We start from the raw sequence: 15,621 nt of genomic DNA, 5'->3' as shown, positions 1-15,621 counted from the left end.
TCCATTTCAGACATTCCATAGGGCAAATCTTGCCAATATCGCATCTTGACTCAGTGATTGGGCCATCAGTGAGGAGGTCCTCAGTTCAAATTTCATATCTGCGAGCCGAGAAGAACCCGCAAGGTATCCTTAGGCCAGCTATTCTCTTTCAGCCTCCTGTCTGTTATACTGGTCAACTTTGCAGGGTTATTGTAAGGAAAGCAACAAGATAGTGTGCAGAATATGCCTTGACCACTCTGAAGGTGCTATATAAACAAGTCTTATCATTGAACCCAGGTCAGCCATTGCCAGCCAATCCTGATTCACTGCAATGCGTGTCTATATAAAATATCTCTTTGTTGCGTTCACATCTTTAAAAAATATATAGAGCATTTCAAATGTCCTCAGGCTATATTTTAAATATATAATGTGGTCTTGGACAATAATTTTCTCTCCGCCTGACCAATGGTTAGTAACTTTAAAAAGAAAGTTGTCAGGGGCTTAGAATCCCAGTCTCCTGAAGACAGTGCTGACCACTTGCTCCTGGGTATGTACAGCCTGTACAGGTCACTAGATTCTTCAATGGGAGGTGTGGGACACAACTGCCAGTGCAGCCAATCCTGGTCAGCCAGTGTTTCACCATGTTGAGGCATGGCCTAGTTCAGTAGTAATTAATCTTTTCATACCCACAATCCTCCTTTAATCCCAATTTATTAAAAGGTATATTTTTGTGTGTATCTGTGGTTCTCTGTTCGCTCTTTCTCTGTCTTTCTCCACTTTTTTTAAAAAAAAAATGCCAGTAAATTGCACCAGAGTTGGCATCAGGAGTTGGCATTGTTTGGCAGCTGCCAAAGGCCCAAAGCCACCAGAAGGGTCCACTGCTGACCCAACCGTCGCTGTTTCTGGAACCTGTTCCTAGTAAATCATTATCTTTATTTTGCCCTTATTTTCACTTTTGGGGGGTTGCCTTGTTCAGTTTTATCATGTTAATATTAGAATTGTCATTCTTCATGATTCTGTTCCCTCCCCAATATATCTAGAAATTAAAACCTCCAAGTCAGTGTGTAGCAAAATAGCGACTAGCGAATGGCAGATTTAAGCCCAGCCTTCCCTCCATGCTTGCTCAACAAAGGCTTTTCCTTTCAAACTTAACCGTTCCTTGCTTATTGCTGCCACCACAACCTAATTACAGGGTTTAACTCCTCCCTAGATTTGGGTGAGTGCCCAGGAACACTCTCTTCTTCTTTTACCAATAGAAGAAATACAAAAATCTCCCTCATGCAGTGAAGAGTAAACTTGGTAGGTTGCTGAACAATTAACCTTGAGACGTGTTTGCACCAAAGTAAAACCCTTTTCCTGAGTTAAAAGTCTACTCAGAGGTGGGTGAAATTGCAAAGAAAAAAGAGAGAATACTTTATTCAAAAGGCTACAGACTTTTTCAGTCTGAGGCTCTAGTAGCTTCAGTTACAGGTAACAGAGACACTCATTACTTGCAAGAATACTTCAAAACGCACTCCAGTTGATAGTGGAAGTGGTACACTTTAAAATCATTGTTACCCGGTTGCAAAGATAATTCAAGGAGCATCCCCAATTGCAGTCAGTCAGTCCTTTATTGCGGTCATAGACCAGTAGATAGTTAAAACATACATACTTACAAAGAAACTCAACATAATAAAACAGACAGATTATAATACAATACTGACAGGTTAAAATTAAGGCAGTTGTGGTGATCTCCAGATAGATCTTACTGAAAACCTTACTGAGCAGAGCACCCTCCATTACAATCATAAAACAGGAATCACAGAAAAAAAAGCAGAACATTATTAAAAACCTAAGCGGATGGTGCAAATGATATAACAGTACCTTGCCATTTTGCTGATTAGGTTGTCATCAAGACTGGACAGTAAATACTTCAAAAAGAAGTCATCCAAATGCCCAGGAAAACGTTGCAACAAATGGGACACTAATCTTAAGCGGGTGCGCCTATAGAAGTTACAGTATAAAATGGCATGCGCAGTTGTCTTCACTTGACCAGACCCGCAAGGGCAAAGTCAAGCAGAAAAGGGGGTACCTTTAAATCTTCCCTCCATAACAGCAGATGGAAGCGCATTAAGATGGGCGAGCGTCAAAGCACGTCTAAATTTGGGAATGGTGATTAGACTTAAATAGCTAGCTGGTTTAGTGTTGAACATTTGATCCCCCAGAAAGATATTCTTAGGCAAGGAAGCAACTTCTTCCTGCAGTTCCATGTCCATAATACGTTGTTTGATATCAATCCTGGCTCGATCATATCCCAATTTTATAATCTCGTCCTGAGAGAAACCATAGTGAGCCAATTTGTCAACAATTTGGGTCTTCCACTTAAATCGGAAACAATCAGTCTTAATAAGGGAGGCCAATCCTACACAAGAGAAGACAAATTTTAACCAGAATAATATGATATTCCTCCAATAACAAGTTTCCAATCTAATCATACCCACCTCTCGTCTTAGTGCAACACTGGGCACGCATCGGGGGACTAACAATATAGATCTCAGAAATTTAGACTGCAGGGCTTCTAAAGCCGTAAAATTGCTGACAGGTCCTATTTGGGCTCCGTACAGCACTTGAGAGTGGACTTTAGATACAAATAGTTTAACTGCAGCGGGAATATAAGAAGCCCCCCTCGAGAAATGAAAAGATATAATAAGGTTCGTAGTTAACTGTGCCGTCAACAATGTGGATTTGAGGTGGGCATTGCGTGAGCCTGATGAATGAAAAACCACTCCTAGATATTTGAAGGAGTTGACCTGTGCAATCCTATGTCCATTGATGGACCAACAATATTGCTTAGGTCGTTTTGCAAAGACTAGGACTTTAGTTTTTCCATAATTTATCTCAATGGACTCTTGGGAGCAAAATTTTGAAAGGAGACCTAAAGCACGTCTCAAACCAATTGGGTTTTGGGACATGATTGCCATATCATCTGCATATAAAAGGATAGATACATGCTTATTTGCTATTTTGGGAGGATGCGTGGAAGGTGTAGATACAAAGGAGACCACCGAGTTAATATATAGATTAAATAATAAGGGAGCTAAAATGCAGCCCTGCCTCACGCTCCTGTATGTAGGTATCGCATTCGAAAGGGACCCCAGTGCATTACATTGAACTTTCAGAAAGGCGCCTTCATACAGGGAAGAAATCAATAATAACAACCTTCTGTCTATTGAAAGGTCCCATAGTTTGCGCCAAAGCCTTTCACGGGATATAAGATCAAATGTGGATTTAAGGTCAATAAATGAGACGTAAAGTCCGGAAGCTGGCTTACTGGAATATTTTTCAGATAAGAATTGCAAAATGAGGGCATGTTCCAGGGTGGACCGGCCCGCCCGAAAGCCAGCCTGCTCCAGGGCCAGAACATTATTTGACTCAATCCAATCCTCCAATTTACAAAATAGGTGTTTGGCATAGATCTTACTAATCACGTTTAGAAGGCTGATTGGGCACCCCCAATTGCAAGGAACCTTTAAAAGCACCTTTACAGGGTACAGAGACTTCTACAGAGCCCTATCTGGAAGAAAGGGCTCAGGCTAGTGTTGCTCTTAACTTGTTACGTTACAGATAAAAACACAATAAACCAGTTGTAAGGATTTGCACTGCAGTAGCACAAAAAGAATGAAATCTAATGCGAGTAAGTTAACAAATGTTCCCTATCTAAACCCTTCAGAAGCCCAGAAGCCCTGGCTTCCTTTCCCCGTGAAACTCACCCCAAACTGCAGGAGAGAATTTAAGCTTCCTGCAATCTTGTCTCCCAAGGATCCGCAGATGTCCTTCCATGAGAGAGTTCTTCAGGCTAGCTTTTGCCATGAGGCACAAACTCCATTGCTCCCCACTAAGCCTTCTGCCCGTCCTCCCTCATCTCCTGCCTGGCTCCAACTGAGACAACAAAGAACCCCTTCACTTCCTGCCTCAAGGCCTCCTAGGTCCCAGTCACCGTGTGCTGAGTGGCTGATCCCTAGAGGTCACTGCCTGATGGACAGGACACTTCTGGTTCACTCTTTAGGGAGAAAGGAAAAGCTGTTCCTGACTGATCATAACAGGGTGGATGCCCCATGCCTCTAGAGCACCTGTATGTTACTGGGTGCAGTGGCAGCTGGTGTGGGCGCCACGGGGGGGGGGTGGCAGGAGGCACCTTTCAGTGTAAATTAGTAGGTGCTTACCTCCCATCCTGCTGCACCTGAAAGCTCTTCCCAGCAGTGGCACAGCACCCAGCACTCACTGTGGCAGAGGAGCTGCTCCGCCACGCAGTGGGCAGAGGCCATTTCCATGGCCAGCAAATGGTCTCCATACATGTGCAGAGGCCAGCTGAATGGTGAAGCCAGTCCTCCGCTACAGCAGGTGCTGGGCAGCGTACCGCTGCTGGGTAGGGGTGTGCACGGAACCGGTCCGGCACTGGGGTGGGGGGTTTCAAAAAGGATAGGGGGGGCTTTAGTTAACCCTCCCAACAACCGCGCCATATTTCTTTGAGTAATCGGGCGGCAGGATAGCTCCCTGCCGCCCCCTTCCAAGTCTCGCTCGGCTGGCGGCCGCCCCCAACTTAGAAGATCCGCGCCGTTCCAATAAGACCCACCCGTGCTGCTCCGTGAAGTGAAGTGAAGATCCGCGCCAAGATCCTTGAAGTGAAGACCCCTGCCCTGCCGTGAAGACCCCTTCTTTCAAAATCCCTCCCATTGCTAAGGGGCAGCGGGAGAACTCCCCTGCCGTGCCCTTCCCTTTTGCTGGTCTGGCTGCAAATGGCTTCTAGAGGCTCCTTTTAGAAAACGGGCGGCGGAGAACTCCTGCCGTCCCCTTTGCCGGTCTGGCTGCAAATGGCTTCTAAGAAGCCATTTGCAGCCAGACCGGCAAAGGGGAAGGGCACGGCAAGGGAGTTCTCCCGCCGCCCCTTAGCAATGGGAGGGATTTTGAAAGAAGGGGTCTTCACGGCAGGGCAGGGGTCTTCACTTCAAGGAACTTGGCGCGGATCTTCACTTCACTTCACGGAGCGGCACGGGTGGGTCTTATTGGAACGGCGCAGGTCTTCTAAGTTGGGGGTGGCCGCCAGCCAAGCGGGACTTGGAAGGGGGCGGCAGGGAGCTATCCTGCCACCCAATTACTCAAAGAAATATGGCGCGGTTGTTGGGAGGGTTAACTAAAGCCCCCCCATTCCTTATTGGAACCCCCCACCCCATCCTCCCGAACCAAAACCACCCCGTGTCCGGATCGGTCTGGAGGCCTTTAGAATGGCCTCCGAACCGGTCCGTGCACATGACTACTGCTGGGAAGAGCTTCAGATGCAGCGGTATGGGAGGTCACCACCTACTAATTTACACTGAAAGGTGCCTCCCGCCACCCACTGGCAGTGCCCACACCAACTGCCACTGACTGGGTGTACCACACTGAGGCATTATGCAGTGCACAGCTTATAGCAGATGGAATCCAGCCTTTAGCAATATGTAATTGTGTGGGGGGTGGGGGCTTCAGCAGTAATCCTTGATATGAGACTAGGTTGTTGCTAGCGTATCAGTTTTCATCTGCAAAATATTGGAGGGTATGGACTTGGCTCATCTGCTTTGGTAATCCTGAATCATGTACTTTTCTGCATGCACTTCTGTGGTACACTAATCATCAGAATTGTAGACCACGCCTCCTAGGTTGCTTGGCCACTCCCTCTACACATTCCCTCGCTATTTTCATAGGTGAAATGGTAGACAGTATGCTGATCCCTGAAACCACATCTGTGCCCAAAGCCTTTGTGTGGTGGCGGTGGCGGTGGAGTGACACACTCAAGGCCCACTTTCCCTCTGAAAACTGGAGCTGGCCCTGACTGATACCTTTGAAGACAACTTTTTCCCAGGGATTTGCATGCCCACTTCTCGGAGTACTTAGGAGTGCTTCTCTTGTACTTTGTGGAGGTCACTCCAACCTTGATGAATATCTCTTGATTTCATTTTCTCTCCTTAGCCCCCACCCTGGCTAATAACCATAATGGTTTTGGAACCCACATCTGTGCATCATGTAAAGACTTAATAATCTTTAGGAGAGCCCCCTGGAAATGCTTCTTTTGACAGCCCTTGCCTCAAGGAAAGAGAAATTAAGGAACCATGAGGGGTGGAAGGAGGCTTCCAATTATAGGCAATTAGCTCTAATTAATGCTCACATACTGTGCATGGCACTCCAAAGGCTATCATTCCAGTCAGTAGTGGAAGGGAAGTCATTTCGGTGACTTTGCAGCCTGCTATTTAAACAATCTGATTTCCTATCATGTGTCTCCATTGGCAACTCGGAACCAAATTAACTCACCTTCCAGGGGGAAAAAATTAAAAATGAGAGAGGACACAAAGCTGCCCTTGGTGAGCTTTCTCACACCTTATGATGTTCTTCTGTTAGTTTTGGGGCAGAATTCCTGGGGTTTCTTTGCTCATGTGAAATGTCAGCATGGAGAATGCAAATGCTTTTTATCCATCCCAGTTTAAACTGGGATTACAAATGACATGCAGAGCCACAAAGCTAAGCAAGGGTGCTCGGGATGTGAAGAAATGTCTCCAGGCTGAAGTGCTCTCCAAATGTCAGGGTTTTATGAACTCCCCTCAAGGAGAAACTGAAATTCTCTCTGAATTTCAGCGGTTCTTCCCAAAGAGAAAATTCAGAGAATTTCCTCCTATTTCTCCACATCCCAGGATTGGTGCCATTAAGGGTGGATGGATAGGAGACAGATCTGACCTATGAAGCAAACTCCACAAGCAACACTTCCTAAGCAAGTCTGAAAGAAGAGATGCTCTAATTCCTTTCAGTGAAGCTTGCGCAAGAGTACTTCCTGCTGGGTTGCGTTGCCTCGTGTTGATGACAGGAGTTCTGTTTGGATTTCCTGCCTCAGGCAACGACATGTCTTGGTCTGGCAGTGATGTTTTGAGTCTGATCCTCTAAGAACAATTAAAAGGACTGTCAAAATATGGGAAGGCAAGGGATAAAGCAGGCATGAATGCATTCTGAGATGTTTGCTAAGCAATGAAAGAAGTACTTCCGCCGCCACCATGCAGTGTAAGTATGTGTAGTTGAATTTGATTACATCCATCCCTTGTTCTCGTAATGTGCTTCTAATCCTTTCCCCTTTTGTCTTTCAGCCCTGTTAATTTTAGATTGTATGTTCCTTGGGGCAGGAACCTTCCTCACTTGCTCTTGCTGTCACCCTGGGATCTGCCTTGTAGATCAAGGTTGGAGTGCATTTGCTGAACTGCGAATAGCCAGGATCAGCACCATATTATGCTGTCTTTAGTGCAAAAAGAAAAGAAAAAACAGGTTAAAATTTTCACTCCACTAGGTTTAGTGACTTAGTTGCCTCAACTCTGTGTGTGTGTGTGTGTGTGTGTGTGTGTGTGTGTGTGTGTGTGTGTGTGTTTGGCTGAAAGATGCTTCCACTCTGGCAACAATTACCATGGGACTTATTAGGAGAGCAGTAAGTGGAATGAATGACCTAAGAGACAACCTTACCCTCCAGCAATGGAGCATTTTATTCCTCGTATGGAGGAGCCTCTCATGGTTCTGTTTTTTCCTCTCCTATCCGAATTTTTTGCTATCCAATCTACCCAGTGCTGCAAGCCTATGTATTTACATTTTAGAGGTAATGAATGCACTGTGAAATATTCTGATTATTATATATGCAGTACTTAATTGGGAGAGGTGAAAAGGTTACTGCCCTTGCTTTGGAGCTTCTTGTTTGAGCTGCTTTCATCAGAAGCCAGACATCGGTTGTTCATTCCCTTCTTTGCATCCAAAGATCTTGAATCCAGCAAGGGGGTGTTTTTGTACCCTTTTCCTTGATGGATCCAGGGGCTTCAGGATTCAACCGGAATCAGGAAGGGGATGCATTTTCATCCCAGGATGGGAGTAATCAGATCCAGTGAAGGAAAGGTTAAATCACCTCCCTCCCTGGACTGGAGACACCCGGCACATCCCTAGTTATGCCTGATATGCTTGGTCTAGCTGGTGGTACAGTTGGAGGAGCAAAAGTAGGGATAGAGCAGGAAATGAATGCAAAGATGGGACAATGTTCTTGAGAGCATTAAAGGCAAGGGCCAGGAGGACTAGAGACAGAAGGGAATGTAGAAGCCAGTGTAGAAATAAGAAGAGGGTAACCTTGACCTCTTAACCCACTCATTTTCAAAATTAAGCCTGCTCATCCAATTCAATCCGATTTGTTGTCTGCTGCATTGCACTGAACAGAAGCATTTCATCTCAAATTATGCCAGGGGAGTGAATGAAAGGTTAATGTAGCAATTAAAAACGGTATGAATATTGCAATGCTGGTATAGCTCCCTGTTCAGCGAACAGGTCTAATTCAACGTAAGCCTGTTAAATGCGACACAATAATGAGTTTAGCTAATTGAGTGTAGGCTGAGCGAGTCAGCAATCAGCAAGTATTCTCACAAAGAAAAACCAAAATCATGCATATATTTGCTTGCTTCCAACCTGGTAAGGCATAAGGGTTTCCTTTTTAGGAGACTGGGGTGGAGAGGTGGGTAAAGCAGAGTTGATACTGTGCAACGCTGGAATCATAGGTCAGTCGCAGAGTTCTAGTATACACAGCTTGAGGAAGGAGATTGTCCCGGTTCTAAATTGCATGAGTCGCTATGAACACGTGACCTTTGCTCCCCTGAAATTCAGGAGGAATGTGAGCCTGACACAACCAGTATTCAGGATTTGTAAAGTGTTCATCTTACTGTGAATGCCAAACACAATCTGGGTTGGCAAGAAGCAAGCGACCAAGCCAAATTACCGACTTCAGCAGGTTTCTTTCAGCTGATTCAGCAAGATTGCTTGGGAAGGATAGTCTGCCTTTTATAAAAGTATGTTCCACTTTGCAGAGTGTAAAATCAACAACAGGCTGCATGACCAAAGTCCGCCCCCCCCCCAGGTCTTTCCTTGTTTTTAAAGGTTCAATTAGAATGAACCTGATGGAGGCTGAGAATGGTATGGATCGAGTCACCAGAAGGACATTTTTCTCCCTGTCTGTAATACCAGAACTCAGAATCATCCAATGAAATTGGATGACTCTGACAAAAGAAAGTATTTCTTCATGCAATGTAAAATCAACCTATGAAATTCACTACTACAAGATGTCGATGATGGCCACTATCTTAGATGGCTTTAAAGGAAGACCAGCAAATTCATGGAGGAGAGGCCTATCAGTGGCTGTTAGCAATGGCAATAAGATAGAACTGCATTATTTAGGGGCAGGATCCCTCTGCTGAGTATTATATGCTAGGGATAAATGACAGGGAGAGAGCTGTTGCCTTCACATCCTGCTTATGATCCTCCAAGAAACATCTGGGAACCTGTTGTTAGAAAGCAAATGATGGATTATATGGACCTTAAGCCTCATCCAGAAAAGGAATTCTTACATTCTTATTTTCCTCATGGTTGCTGGTATATACTAAATTTGTACCTACATTTGAATTCCTTCCAACTGTATCTGTTTGGCTGATACCCACCACTCCAGGCTGCAGGTATTACACACACACACACACACACACACACACACACACAAAAATAATTAGGTCTAAGGCAATCTGAGCGCTATTGGAGGATTTTCACTGGGAACAATTTCAATGAAAAAACCTATCCAATATCAGTAAACTATTTCATACAATATTGCACTGTATTGGTATTATATGAAATGGTATCAGGTGGGGGGGACTACCTTTAGTGAAGGTAAAGCCCTCCCCTTCTTCTGTGCAGACATTGGCTTCTATGAAGACATTGCGGCTATTCTTAGGATCTCAAAAATTGGGCTAGGAAAATCCTAGCCTGATTTTTGTGATTGTCAGAACCACCAGGCTCGCAGCCGAGCCTGGTGGTTCTGGAGCGGCTAACCCGCTCTTGTAGCCCGCCCCTTAGCCTGGGTTTGCGGAGCGAGTGCTCCACAAACCCGGGCTATCTGCTCATTAATAGCCATGCTGAAGCTCCGCGCCGCGACTACTCATGAGTAGACCCCCAGCTGGAAGGCTTAAAAGCAGCCTCCCAGCTCGGGGGTCTCCCCAATATGCCCTGCACGCTCGTGCAGGGCATACTGGGGCTTCCGGGGGCCATGTGCCCCCTGAGCTCCCCAGCCCCCACTGGTTCTGTCTCAGAGCCGGCCATCGTGTGGGCGGCTGATCTGGCCATCCAGGGGTCCCTGCTCGCTTGTGAGCAGGGAGAGCAGGCTTAGCCCACTCTTCCCGCTCACCCGTAAAAACCGGGTCTCCCTGATCGTGAGACCTGGTCCATTGGCTGCCTGCAGTGGCAGCATTTCTTTGCTGGGCCTCTCCTTATAAGGCATCAGGGAAGGAACATTACTGGGGCTAGGGTCGGTGGAGTGGGGGCGGATGGCTGCATCCCATAGTTACAGGGTATGGCCATTTCCCCCCAGTAATGCACCAGGGAAAAAATGCAACATCGTGACGTTTTCTCCTTTCCTGGTGTATTATATGGAGAGACCAGGCAAAGAAAGGCAGGAATTTTAAACACCACAACTGCAGGCAACCAATATCTTCACAGAAGCCAGTTTGTCTTCCCACCACACCCCCATCCCAGTGCATCTAGTCAACACCAATTATTGGCTCTATGCAATCCCTGCCATCTGCTGCAATTAGCATGAGGCAAGAATAGTTGGGATCAGCCCTATAATCTTGTCCATGCACAGCCCTGGTACACACACAAACATGCATACACACATATACCTCCATATGACAAATTAGCATGTCAGGAAGAAAGCTAGGCTAGACCCCCTTCTCCCTGACATTTAAATGTGCAGGGAATTGGGGGGGATGGAGGAACCTAACATCTCCCTGTCTTTGTAGTTCCTGGCAAACCACAAAATCCAGGGAATGTATTGAATTGAGCTCACAGCAAACTGTAATACAAGTGTAGATGGGTGGGTGCTGCTCTCAGTGGGTCACAAGTGGTGCAGACCTGATCTAGTGCCATCAAATCAGATGATTAAGCCATCAAAACTATCACTGACAATAGCAAGGGTCATCACCAGCAGCAGGACCGGCCCTAAGGTTTTTGGCACCCTCTGTAAAGTTTGACTTTGGTGCCCTCCTCCCCAGCCGAGACGGGCAGAACACCAACTTTAACCTGAGCTGTTCAGGCTGTTCATTTGCCCAGATGGAAGGGCGTTTGAGACAGGAGAGAGAGGGCAGAGCAGAGCAGAAGGTTGGCTTGGCTTCCTCGCTTTTCCTAGATACACAGACCGTGCTACCCTGCTTTCTCTCCAGAGAGGAGAGCAAAGAGGCTCTTCCAGCAAGTCAGACATATCATTGATCGCCTGGAGAAGGAAAGGGAGACATGTAGCACCCCCCAAGAACTGGTGCCCACCTAGGGCTGCCTAATGGACACACCAGGTCTGACCAGTAGCACACAGTTGTCATTTCCTGTGAGAGGAGACTCCAATAAACAAAGCCCAAACCCTTCTGAAAATGGCGCCCAGCCTTAAATTCTCCAGTGACAAGACCCCCTCTCTCATCAGAAGGCGGCAGCAGCAGCATCAAACTTCCAGGAATGGGGGAAACAAGCTCAGCCAATGGAATATTTATCATCTACAGCTGAAAGGTGGATGACACCTGGATACGGGGGTGGGGGGGGGACGAGGAAGGCAGCTTGTCAGAAGAATAATTGTCACTGAGGCAATAAAGCCATGTCCGGACTGTTCCACTTCAGATTGCCGGTGATGGCTCAGGTGGCAGAATTGAAATGATAACTTTTATGATGTTTTATTGTCTTTTATATTCTTTTATTGTGGATTTTATGCTTTTATGGTAAGCTGCTCCAAGCAGCTGTGTACTGGAGGGGTGGGATAGAAATATTTGAAATAAGGAAGAATAAAATAAATAAATAAATCCTTGTATATTAAAAAAAACCTGAGTATGTCAAGGAGAAGTATAAGCTATACAAAGATATATATATAAGCTTTTTGTATAGAGGAACATTCAGTCATGTGAGACCCACGCTGCAGTCTGAAGTGACTGCACTATATAATCTAGATACAGGTTTACCAACTCAGTGACAACTAGGCCAGAAAGCAGGCAAGGTAAACTCTTTAAAGGCAATACATGCCTGGTGATCAAGGTGCAGCTGAGAAGCGACCTGCCAGGGACCCTTGTCCAGAAACTCAGAGCAAATAATGCCCAATATAGCTGGGGATTATGGGAGTTGTAGTCCAACAACATCTGGGACCCCAAGGTTAGGAACCCCTACACTAAATGTTATTCTAGGAACCAAATGCTACTCCAGAAGACCAGGATAAAGCCAGGTTAAGTTAGGAGGTTGCGACCCCTCTCTTTTCTTCATCCCCACTGACTACAACAAATTGACCCAGCCTCTGATCTGCAGTGATAAGTGGGTTCTCTCAGGGATCCTGGTCAATGGCCAAATAACTGTAGGTTCTGTTGAAACATCACGTCCTTGGGAGAGAGAAAATGTCTCCAGTCTGCTAAAAAGTTGAGGAGAAACAGGCAATGATGTCAGTGTCCTCCTCTCAAGTGCTTTCTGGCTACCATCTGAAGTAAAAGCATTTCACGTCAGTGCGCGTCCCAAGCTATCTCACTCACTCATTCACACACACTTCCATTTTTCTTTATGCAATGACTTGCTGCTGCAAAGTGTCTGCTCTGCAGTCTATAGCAATAAACATGCCAGAGTAATTAATGTCTTTACAACTTATTACAATCCTCAGATAATTAATCACAAAAGCTAAACATGCGGTCTCACCCTCCTAATGTGTTAATGCTCTAATTATTATGCCTCAATTAAGGGGAAGTCAGTGCTCTTTGCGTAGAAGTGCATGTTTAATAAGGGCGCTTGAGTGCAGGCAGATTGAAGAGGGAAGAGGAGAGAGGGGAGTGGGGAGAGGGAGAGAAGACTGTCCTTAATGAGGTTTCATGCGTGGCTTTAGGCAAAGAACTGACAGCCCCTATCTCAAATCTCACACTTGGCTGCATGTGGAACTCTGAGCCATCTGCGATGCCTTTGCACTCTGTCTCCTGCCAGGATATTTTTAGGAGCAGTGACATGTGTGCAAGAGGAAGGTGGAGCCTGTCAAAGGAGCTGCAAAACACCCGACCTGGTAGGCCTGGAATTCATGGTTGCTGGTTTGTCCAAGCTAACAGCCCCATACATGCTGAGCTACTAGTGTGTAGGACAGAATGCTTTAATCTTCCATTCAGCCTCATCCATTCTCACCATCATCGCTGTTCACTGCCTCCATGTATCAATGTTGTGTTGTTGTGTGACTATCTACATATGTCAACCTAACAGATGGGATGGGGTGTTGATTTCAGACTTCAGGTGCCTTCACAAGTGATGTTAAGAACACCATTTGGTACATAACTTTTGGACTTGTGAATAGGGATGTGCGGTTCGAATCCAAACCAGATTTGAACTGACCTGGCCTGATCTGGATTTACATATGGCCGAACTGGGTCCAGTCCAGTCCAGCCCTTGAAACGGGCTGAACTTGGGATACTTGTAAAGGGGAATCCTTTCCAGTGATTGGTGATGGTCCTTTACAAGTAAAGGGGGCACCCCTAATCCCTACCCTAAAGGCACTAGCAGGGAGGTGGCCAGAGAAAGGGGCCTCCATACATCTAGTAGAAGTGGCGAGGCAGGAATGGAGACATCGCAGAGGGGGCGGCAGCAGCAAGGGCTCCTCCAAGCCCCCTGCTGGCCTCCGATCTTAACTTTTGGGTTGTAGTGATTTCTGTCACCGCAACCTGAGGTTCCACATAGCCATGTATGTCCAAATTTGGAACTGCAGGCTGCATCCCCTGGAACAGGAGTTGAGAGAGGAAGCTCCTCCCTCACTTCTGGCATGATTGGCTGTGCAGGCTGTCCTTCAGTCAAGAAGGAAGTCCACACAGCCAGCTCCCCTGCCTCTCTGCAGTCTTGCTGACTGCAGAGAGGAGGCTCTGCATCCGAATTTGGATGGGAGAGCGGGGGGGGGCAGAACCATGGGTCCATTGGATCCATGGACCCATGTTACATGCAAATGTGGCCACTGCTAGTAAATCCCATCAACATATATGTGAAGTTAGCAACTTTTTTTGTCACAGTCTACATCAGTGTATTTACATTTACACTAGTTGAACCTCATTCGCCAGTTTGTTGCCGATTCACTCAGCTTGGAGAAATCCTTGTGGAGCATTTCACAGGCCAGTTGAGGTTTCACCATTCTGGAAAAAAATGGTGTCATTCTTGGCCACTTCACATCTTACTGCTAACTCCAGACCATTTATGAACAAGTAAATAGCACTAGTTCAAGTGATGATCCTTGGGGAATCCCACTATTTATTTATCCCTCTTGGAAGATCTTTCTGCTTTCTGTCATTTAACCAGTTACCAGTCCATAACAGAACTCATCCTCTTATCCTATGGCTACTAAGTTGACTTGGGAGCCTTTGGTGACAGACTGTCAAAAACTGTGACCTAAGCGATTACCCATCCACATGAAGGTTGACACTCTCAAACAACTCCAAAAGGCTGGTGATGCAGGACTTTGTTTATGAATCAGGTATGGATTTGTAGGTCATGGAGGCAGACAAGGTCATGTATTAGCATAAAGGGGAAATGCCTGGATTTCTGCGTTCTCTTATTTGTTTTTTTGTTTGTTTATTGTTAAATTTGTATACTGCCTTACATTAAACCAACCCCAAGGCAGTTCACACAAAAATTAAAAACAAGACTATAAAAATGGCACAATTGAAATATTAAGCTAAAATATAAAAACAGATCTGACTAAAAAGATTTAAAATACAAGCACAAGAACTGTACAAAATACAAAGAATCAGCAGTAGATACAATCATATAAAAGCGTGGGTAAAAAGCCAAGATTTAACACGTTTTCTAAAAACTGTTATGGAGACCAAGGAGTGAATAGCCTCTGGGACAGCATTCCGTAATCTGGGGGCAGCAACAGAAAACGCCTGAGAATTCACTTTCATTTGGGCCTATAAAGTAAGGATTTGCAGAACCGGTCCGGTGGTCCACAGTCCGATGGTTTGGTCCGGGGGTTCGTGATTGAACCGAACACACACACCCTGGTTCCGTCCAGACTGGAACCAAACTTCCGGTCCGGTCCAACAGGTCCGTGATCCCCCCCCCAAAAAAGTTTAAATGAAAAATAACTACCTATAGCCCCTTCGGGGGGCTTGCTGTAGCCACCAGGGGTGGGAGGGCCGCAAGGGTTCCCTCTCCCTCCATCATCACTGCCACGGCCGGGTAAATGTAGTCTTTTTGGCCTACGGCCTCGCAGAGGGCATTTGTGCATGTCTGGCGGCAGCCAAAATGGCTGCCGCTCGCCTTTACAGAGGCCCGAAAGGGCCAAAAAGACTACATTTACCCAGCCATGGCGGTGTTGAGGGAGGCCAGCAGGGGGAAAGGGAACCCTCGCAGGACCCCCCCCCCCGCTACAGCAAGCCCCCCGAAGGGGTTACAGGTAGTTATTTTTCATTTTAAATTTTTCTTTTAAAAATAATTCACAGACCAGTGGGACCGGGGGGGGGAGGGTTGATGGGGGCCGGACCGAACTCACCCGGTTCCATGCACACCCCTACTATAAAGCCTCCTCTTCTCATCTTCATTGCTTAA

At 46.2% G+C, this 15,621-nt stretch overlaps 1 long non-coding RNA gene across 1 annotated transcript in view; it reads right to left on the bottom strand.

The window, feature by feature from the left end:
• Positions 1 to 15,223, bottom strand: part of LOC128324694 (uncharacterized) — a 94,819-nt gene extending 79,596 nt beyond the window's left edge. The window contains exon 1 of the long non-coding RNA XR_008307038.1: positions 15,163 to 15,223. This is a non-coding gene — a long non-coding RNA (uncharacterized LOC128324694). The remainder of the gene's footprint in view (positions 1 to 15,162) is intronic.
• Between the last annotated feature and the right edge of the window lie 398 nt (positions 15,224 to 15,621).

This window comes from Hemicordylus capensis, chromosome 4, assembly GCF_027244095.1.
Source record: "Hemicordylus capensis ecotype Gifberg chromosome 4, rHemCap1.1.pri, whole genome shotgun sequence".
NCBI lineage: Eukaryota > Metazoa > Chordata > Lepidosauria > Squamata > Cordylidae > Hemicordylus > Hemicordylus capensis.
The sequence above is the reverse complement of the archived record's forward strand: the minus strand, read 5'-3'. Positions and strand labels throughout refer to the sequence as shown.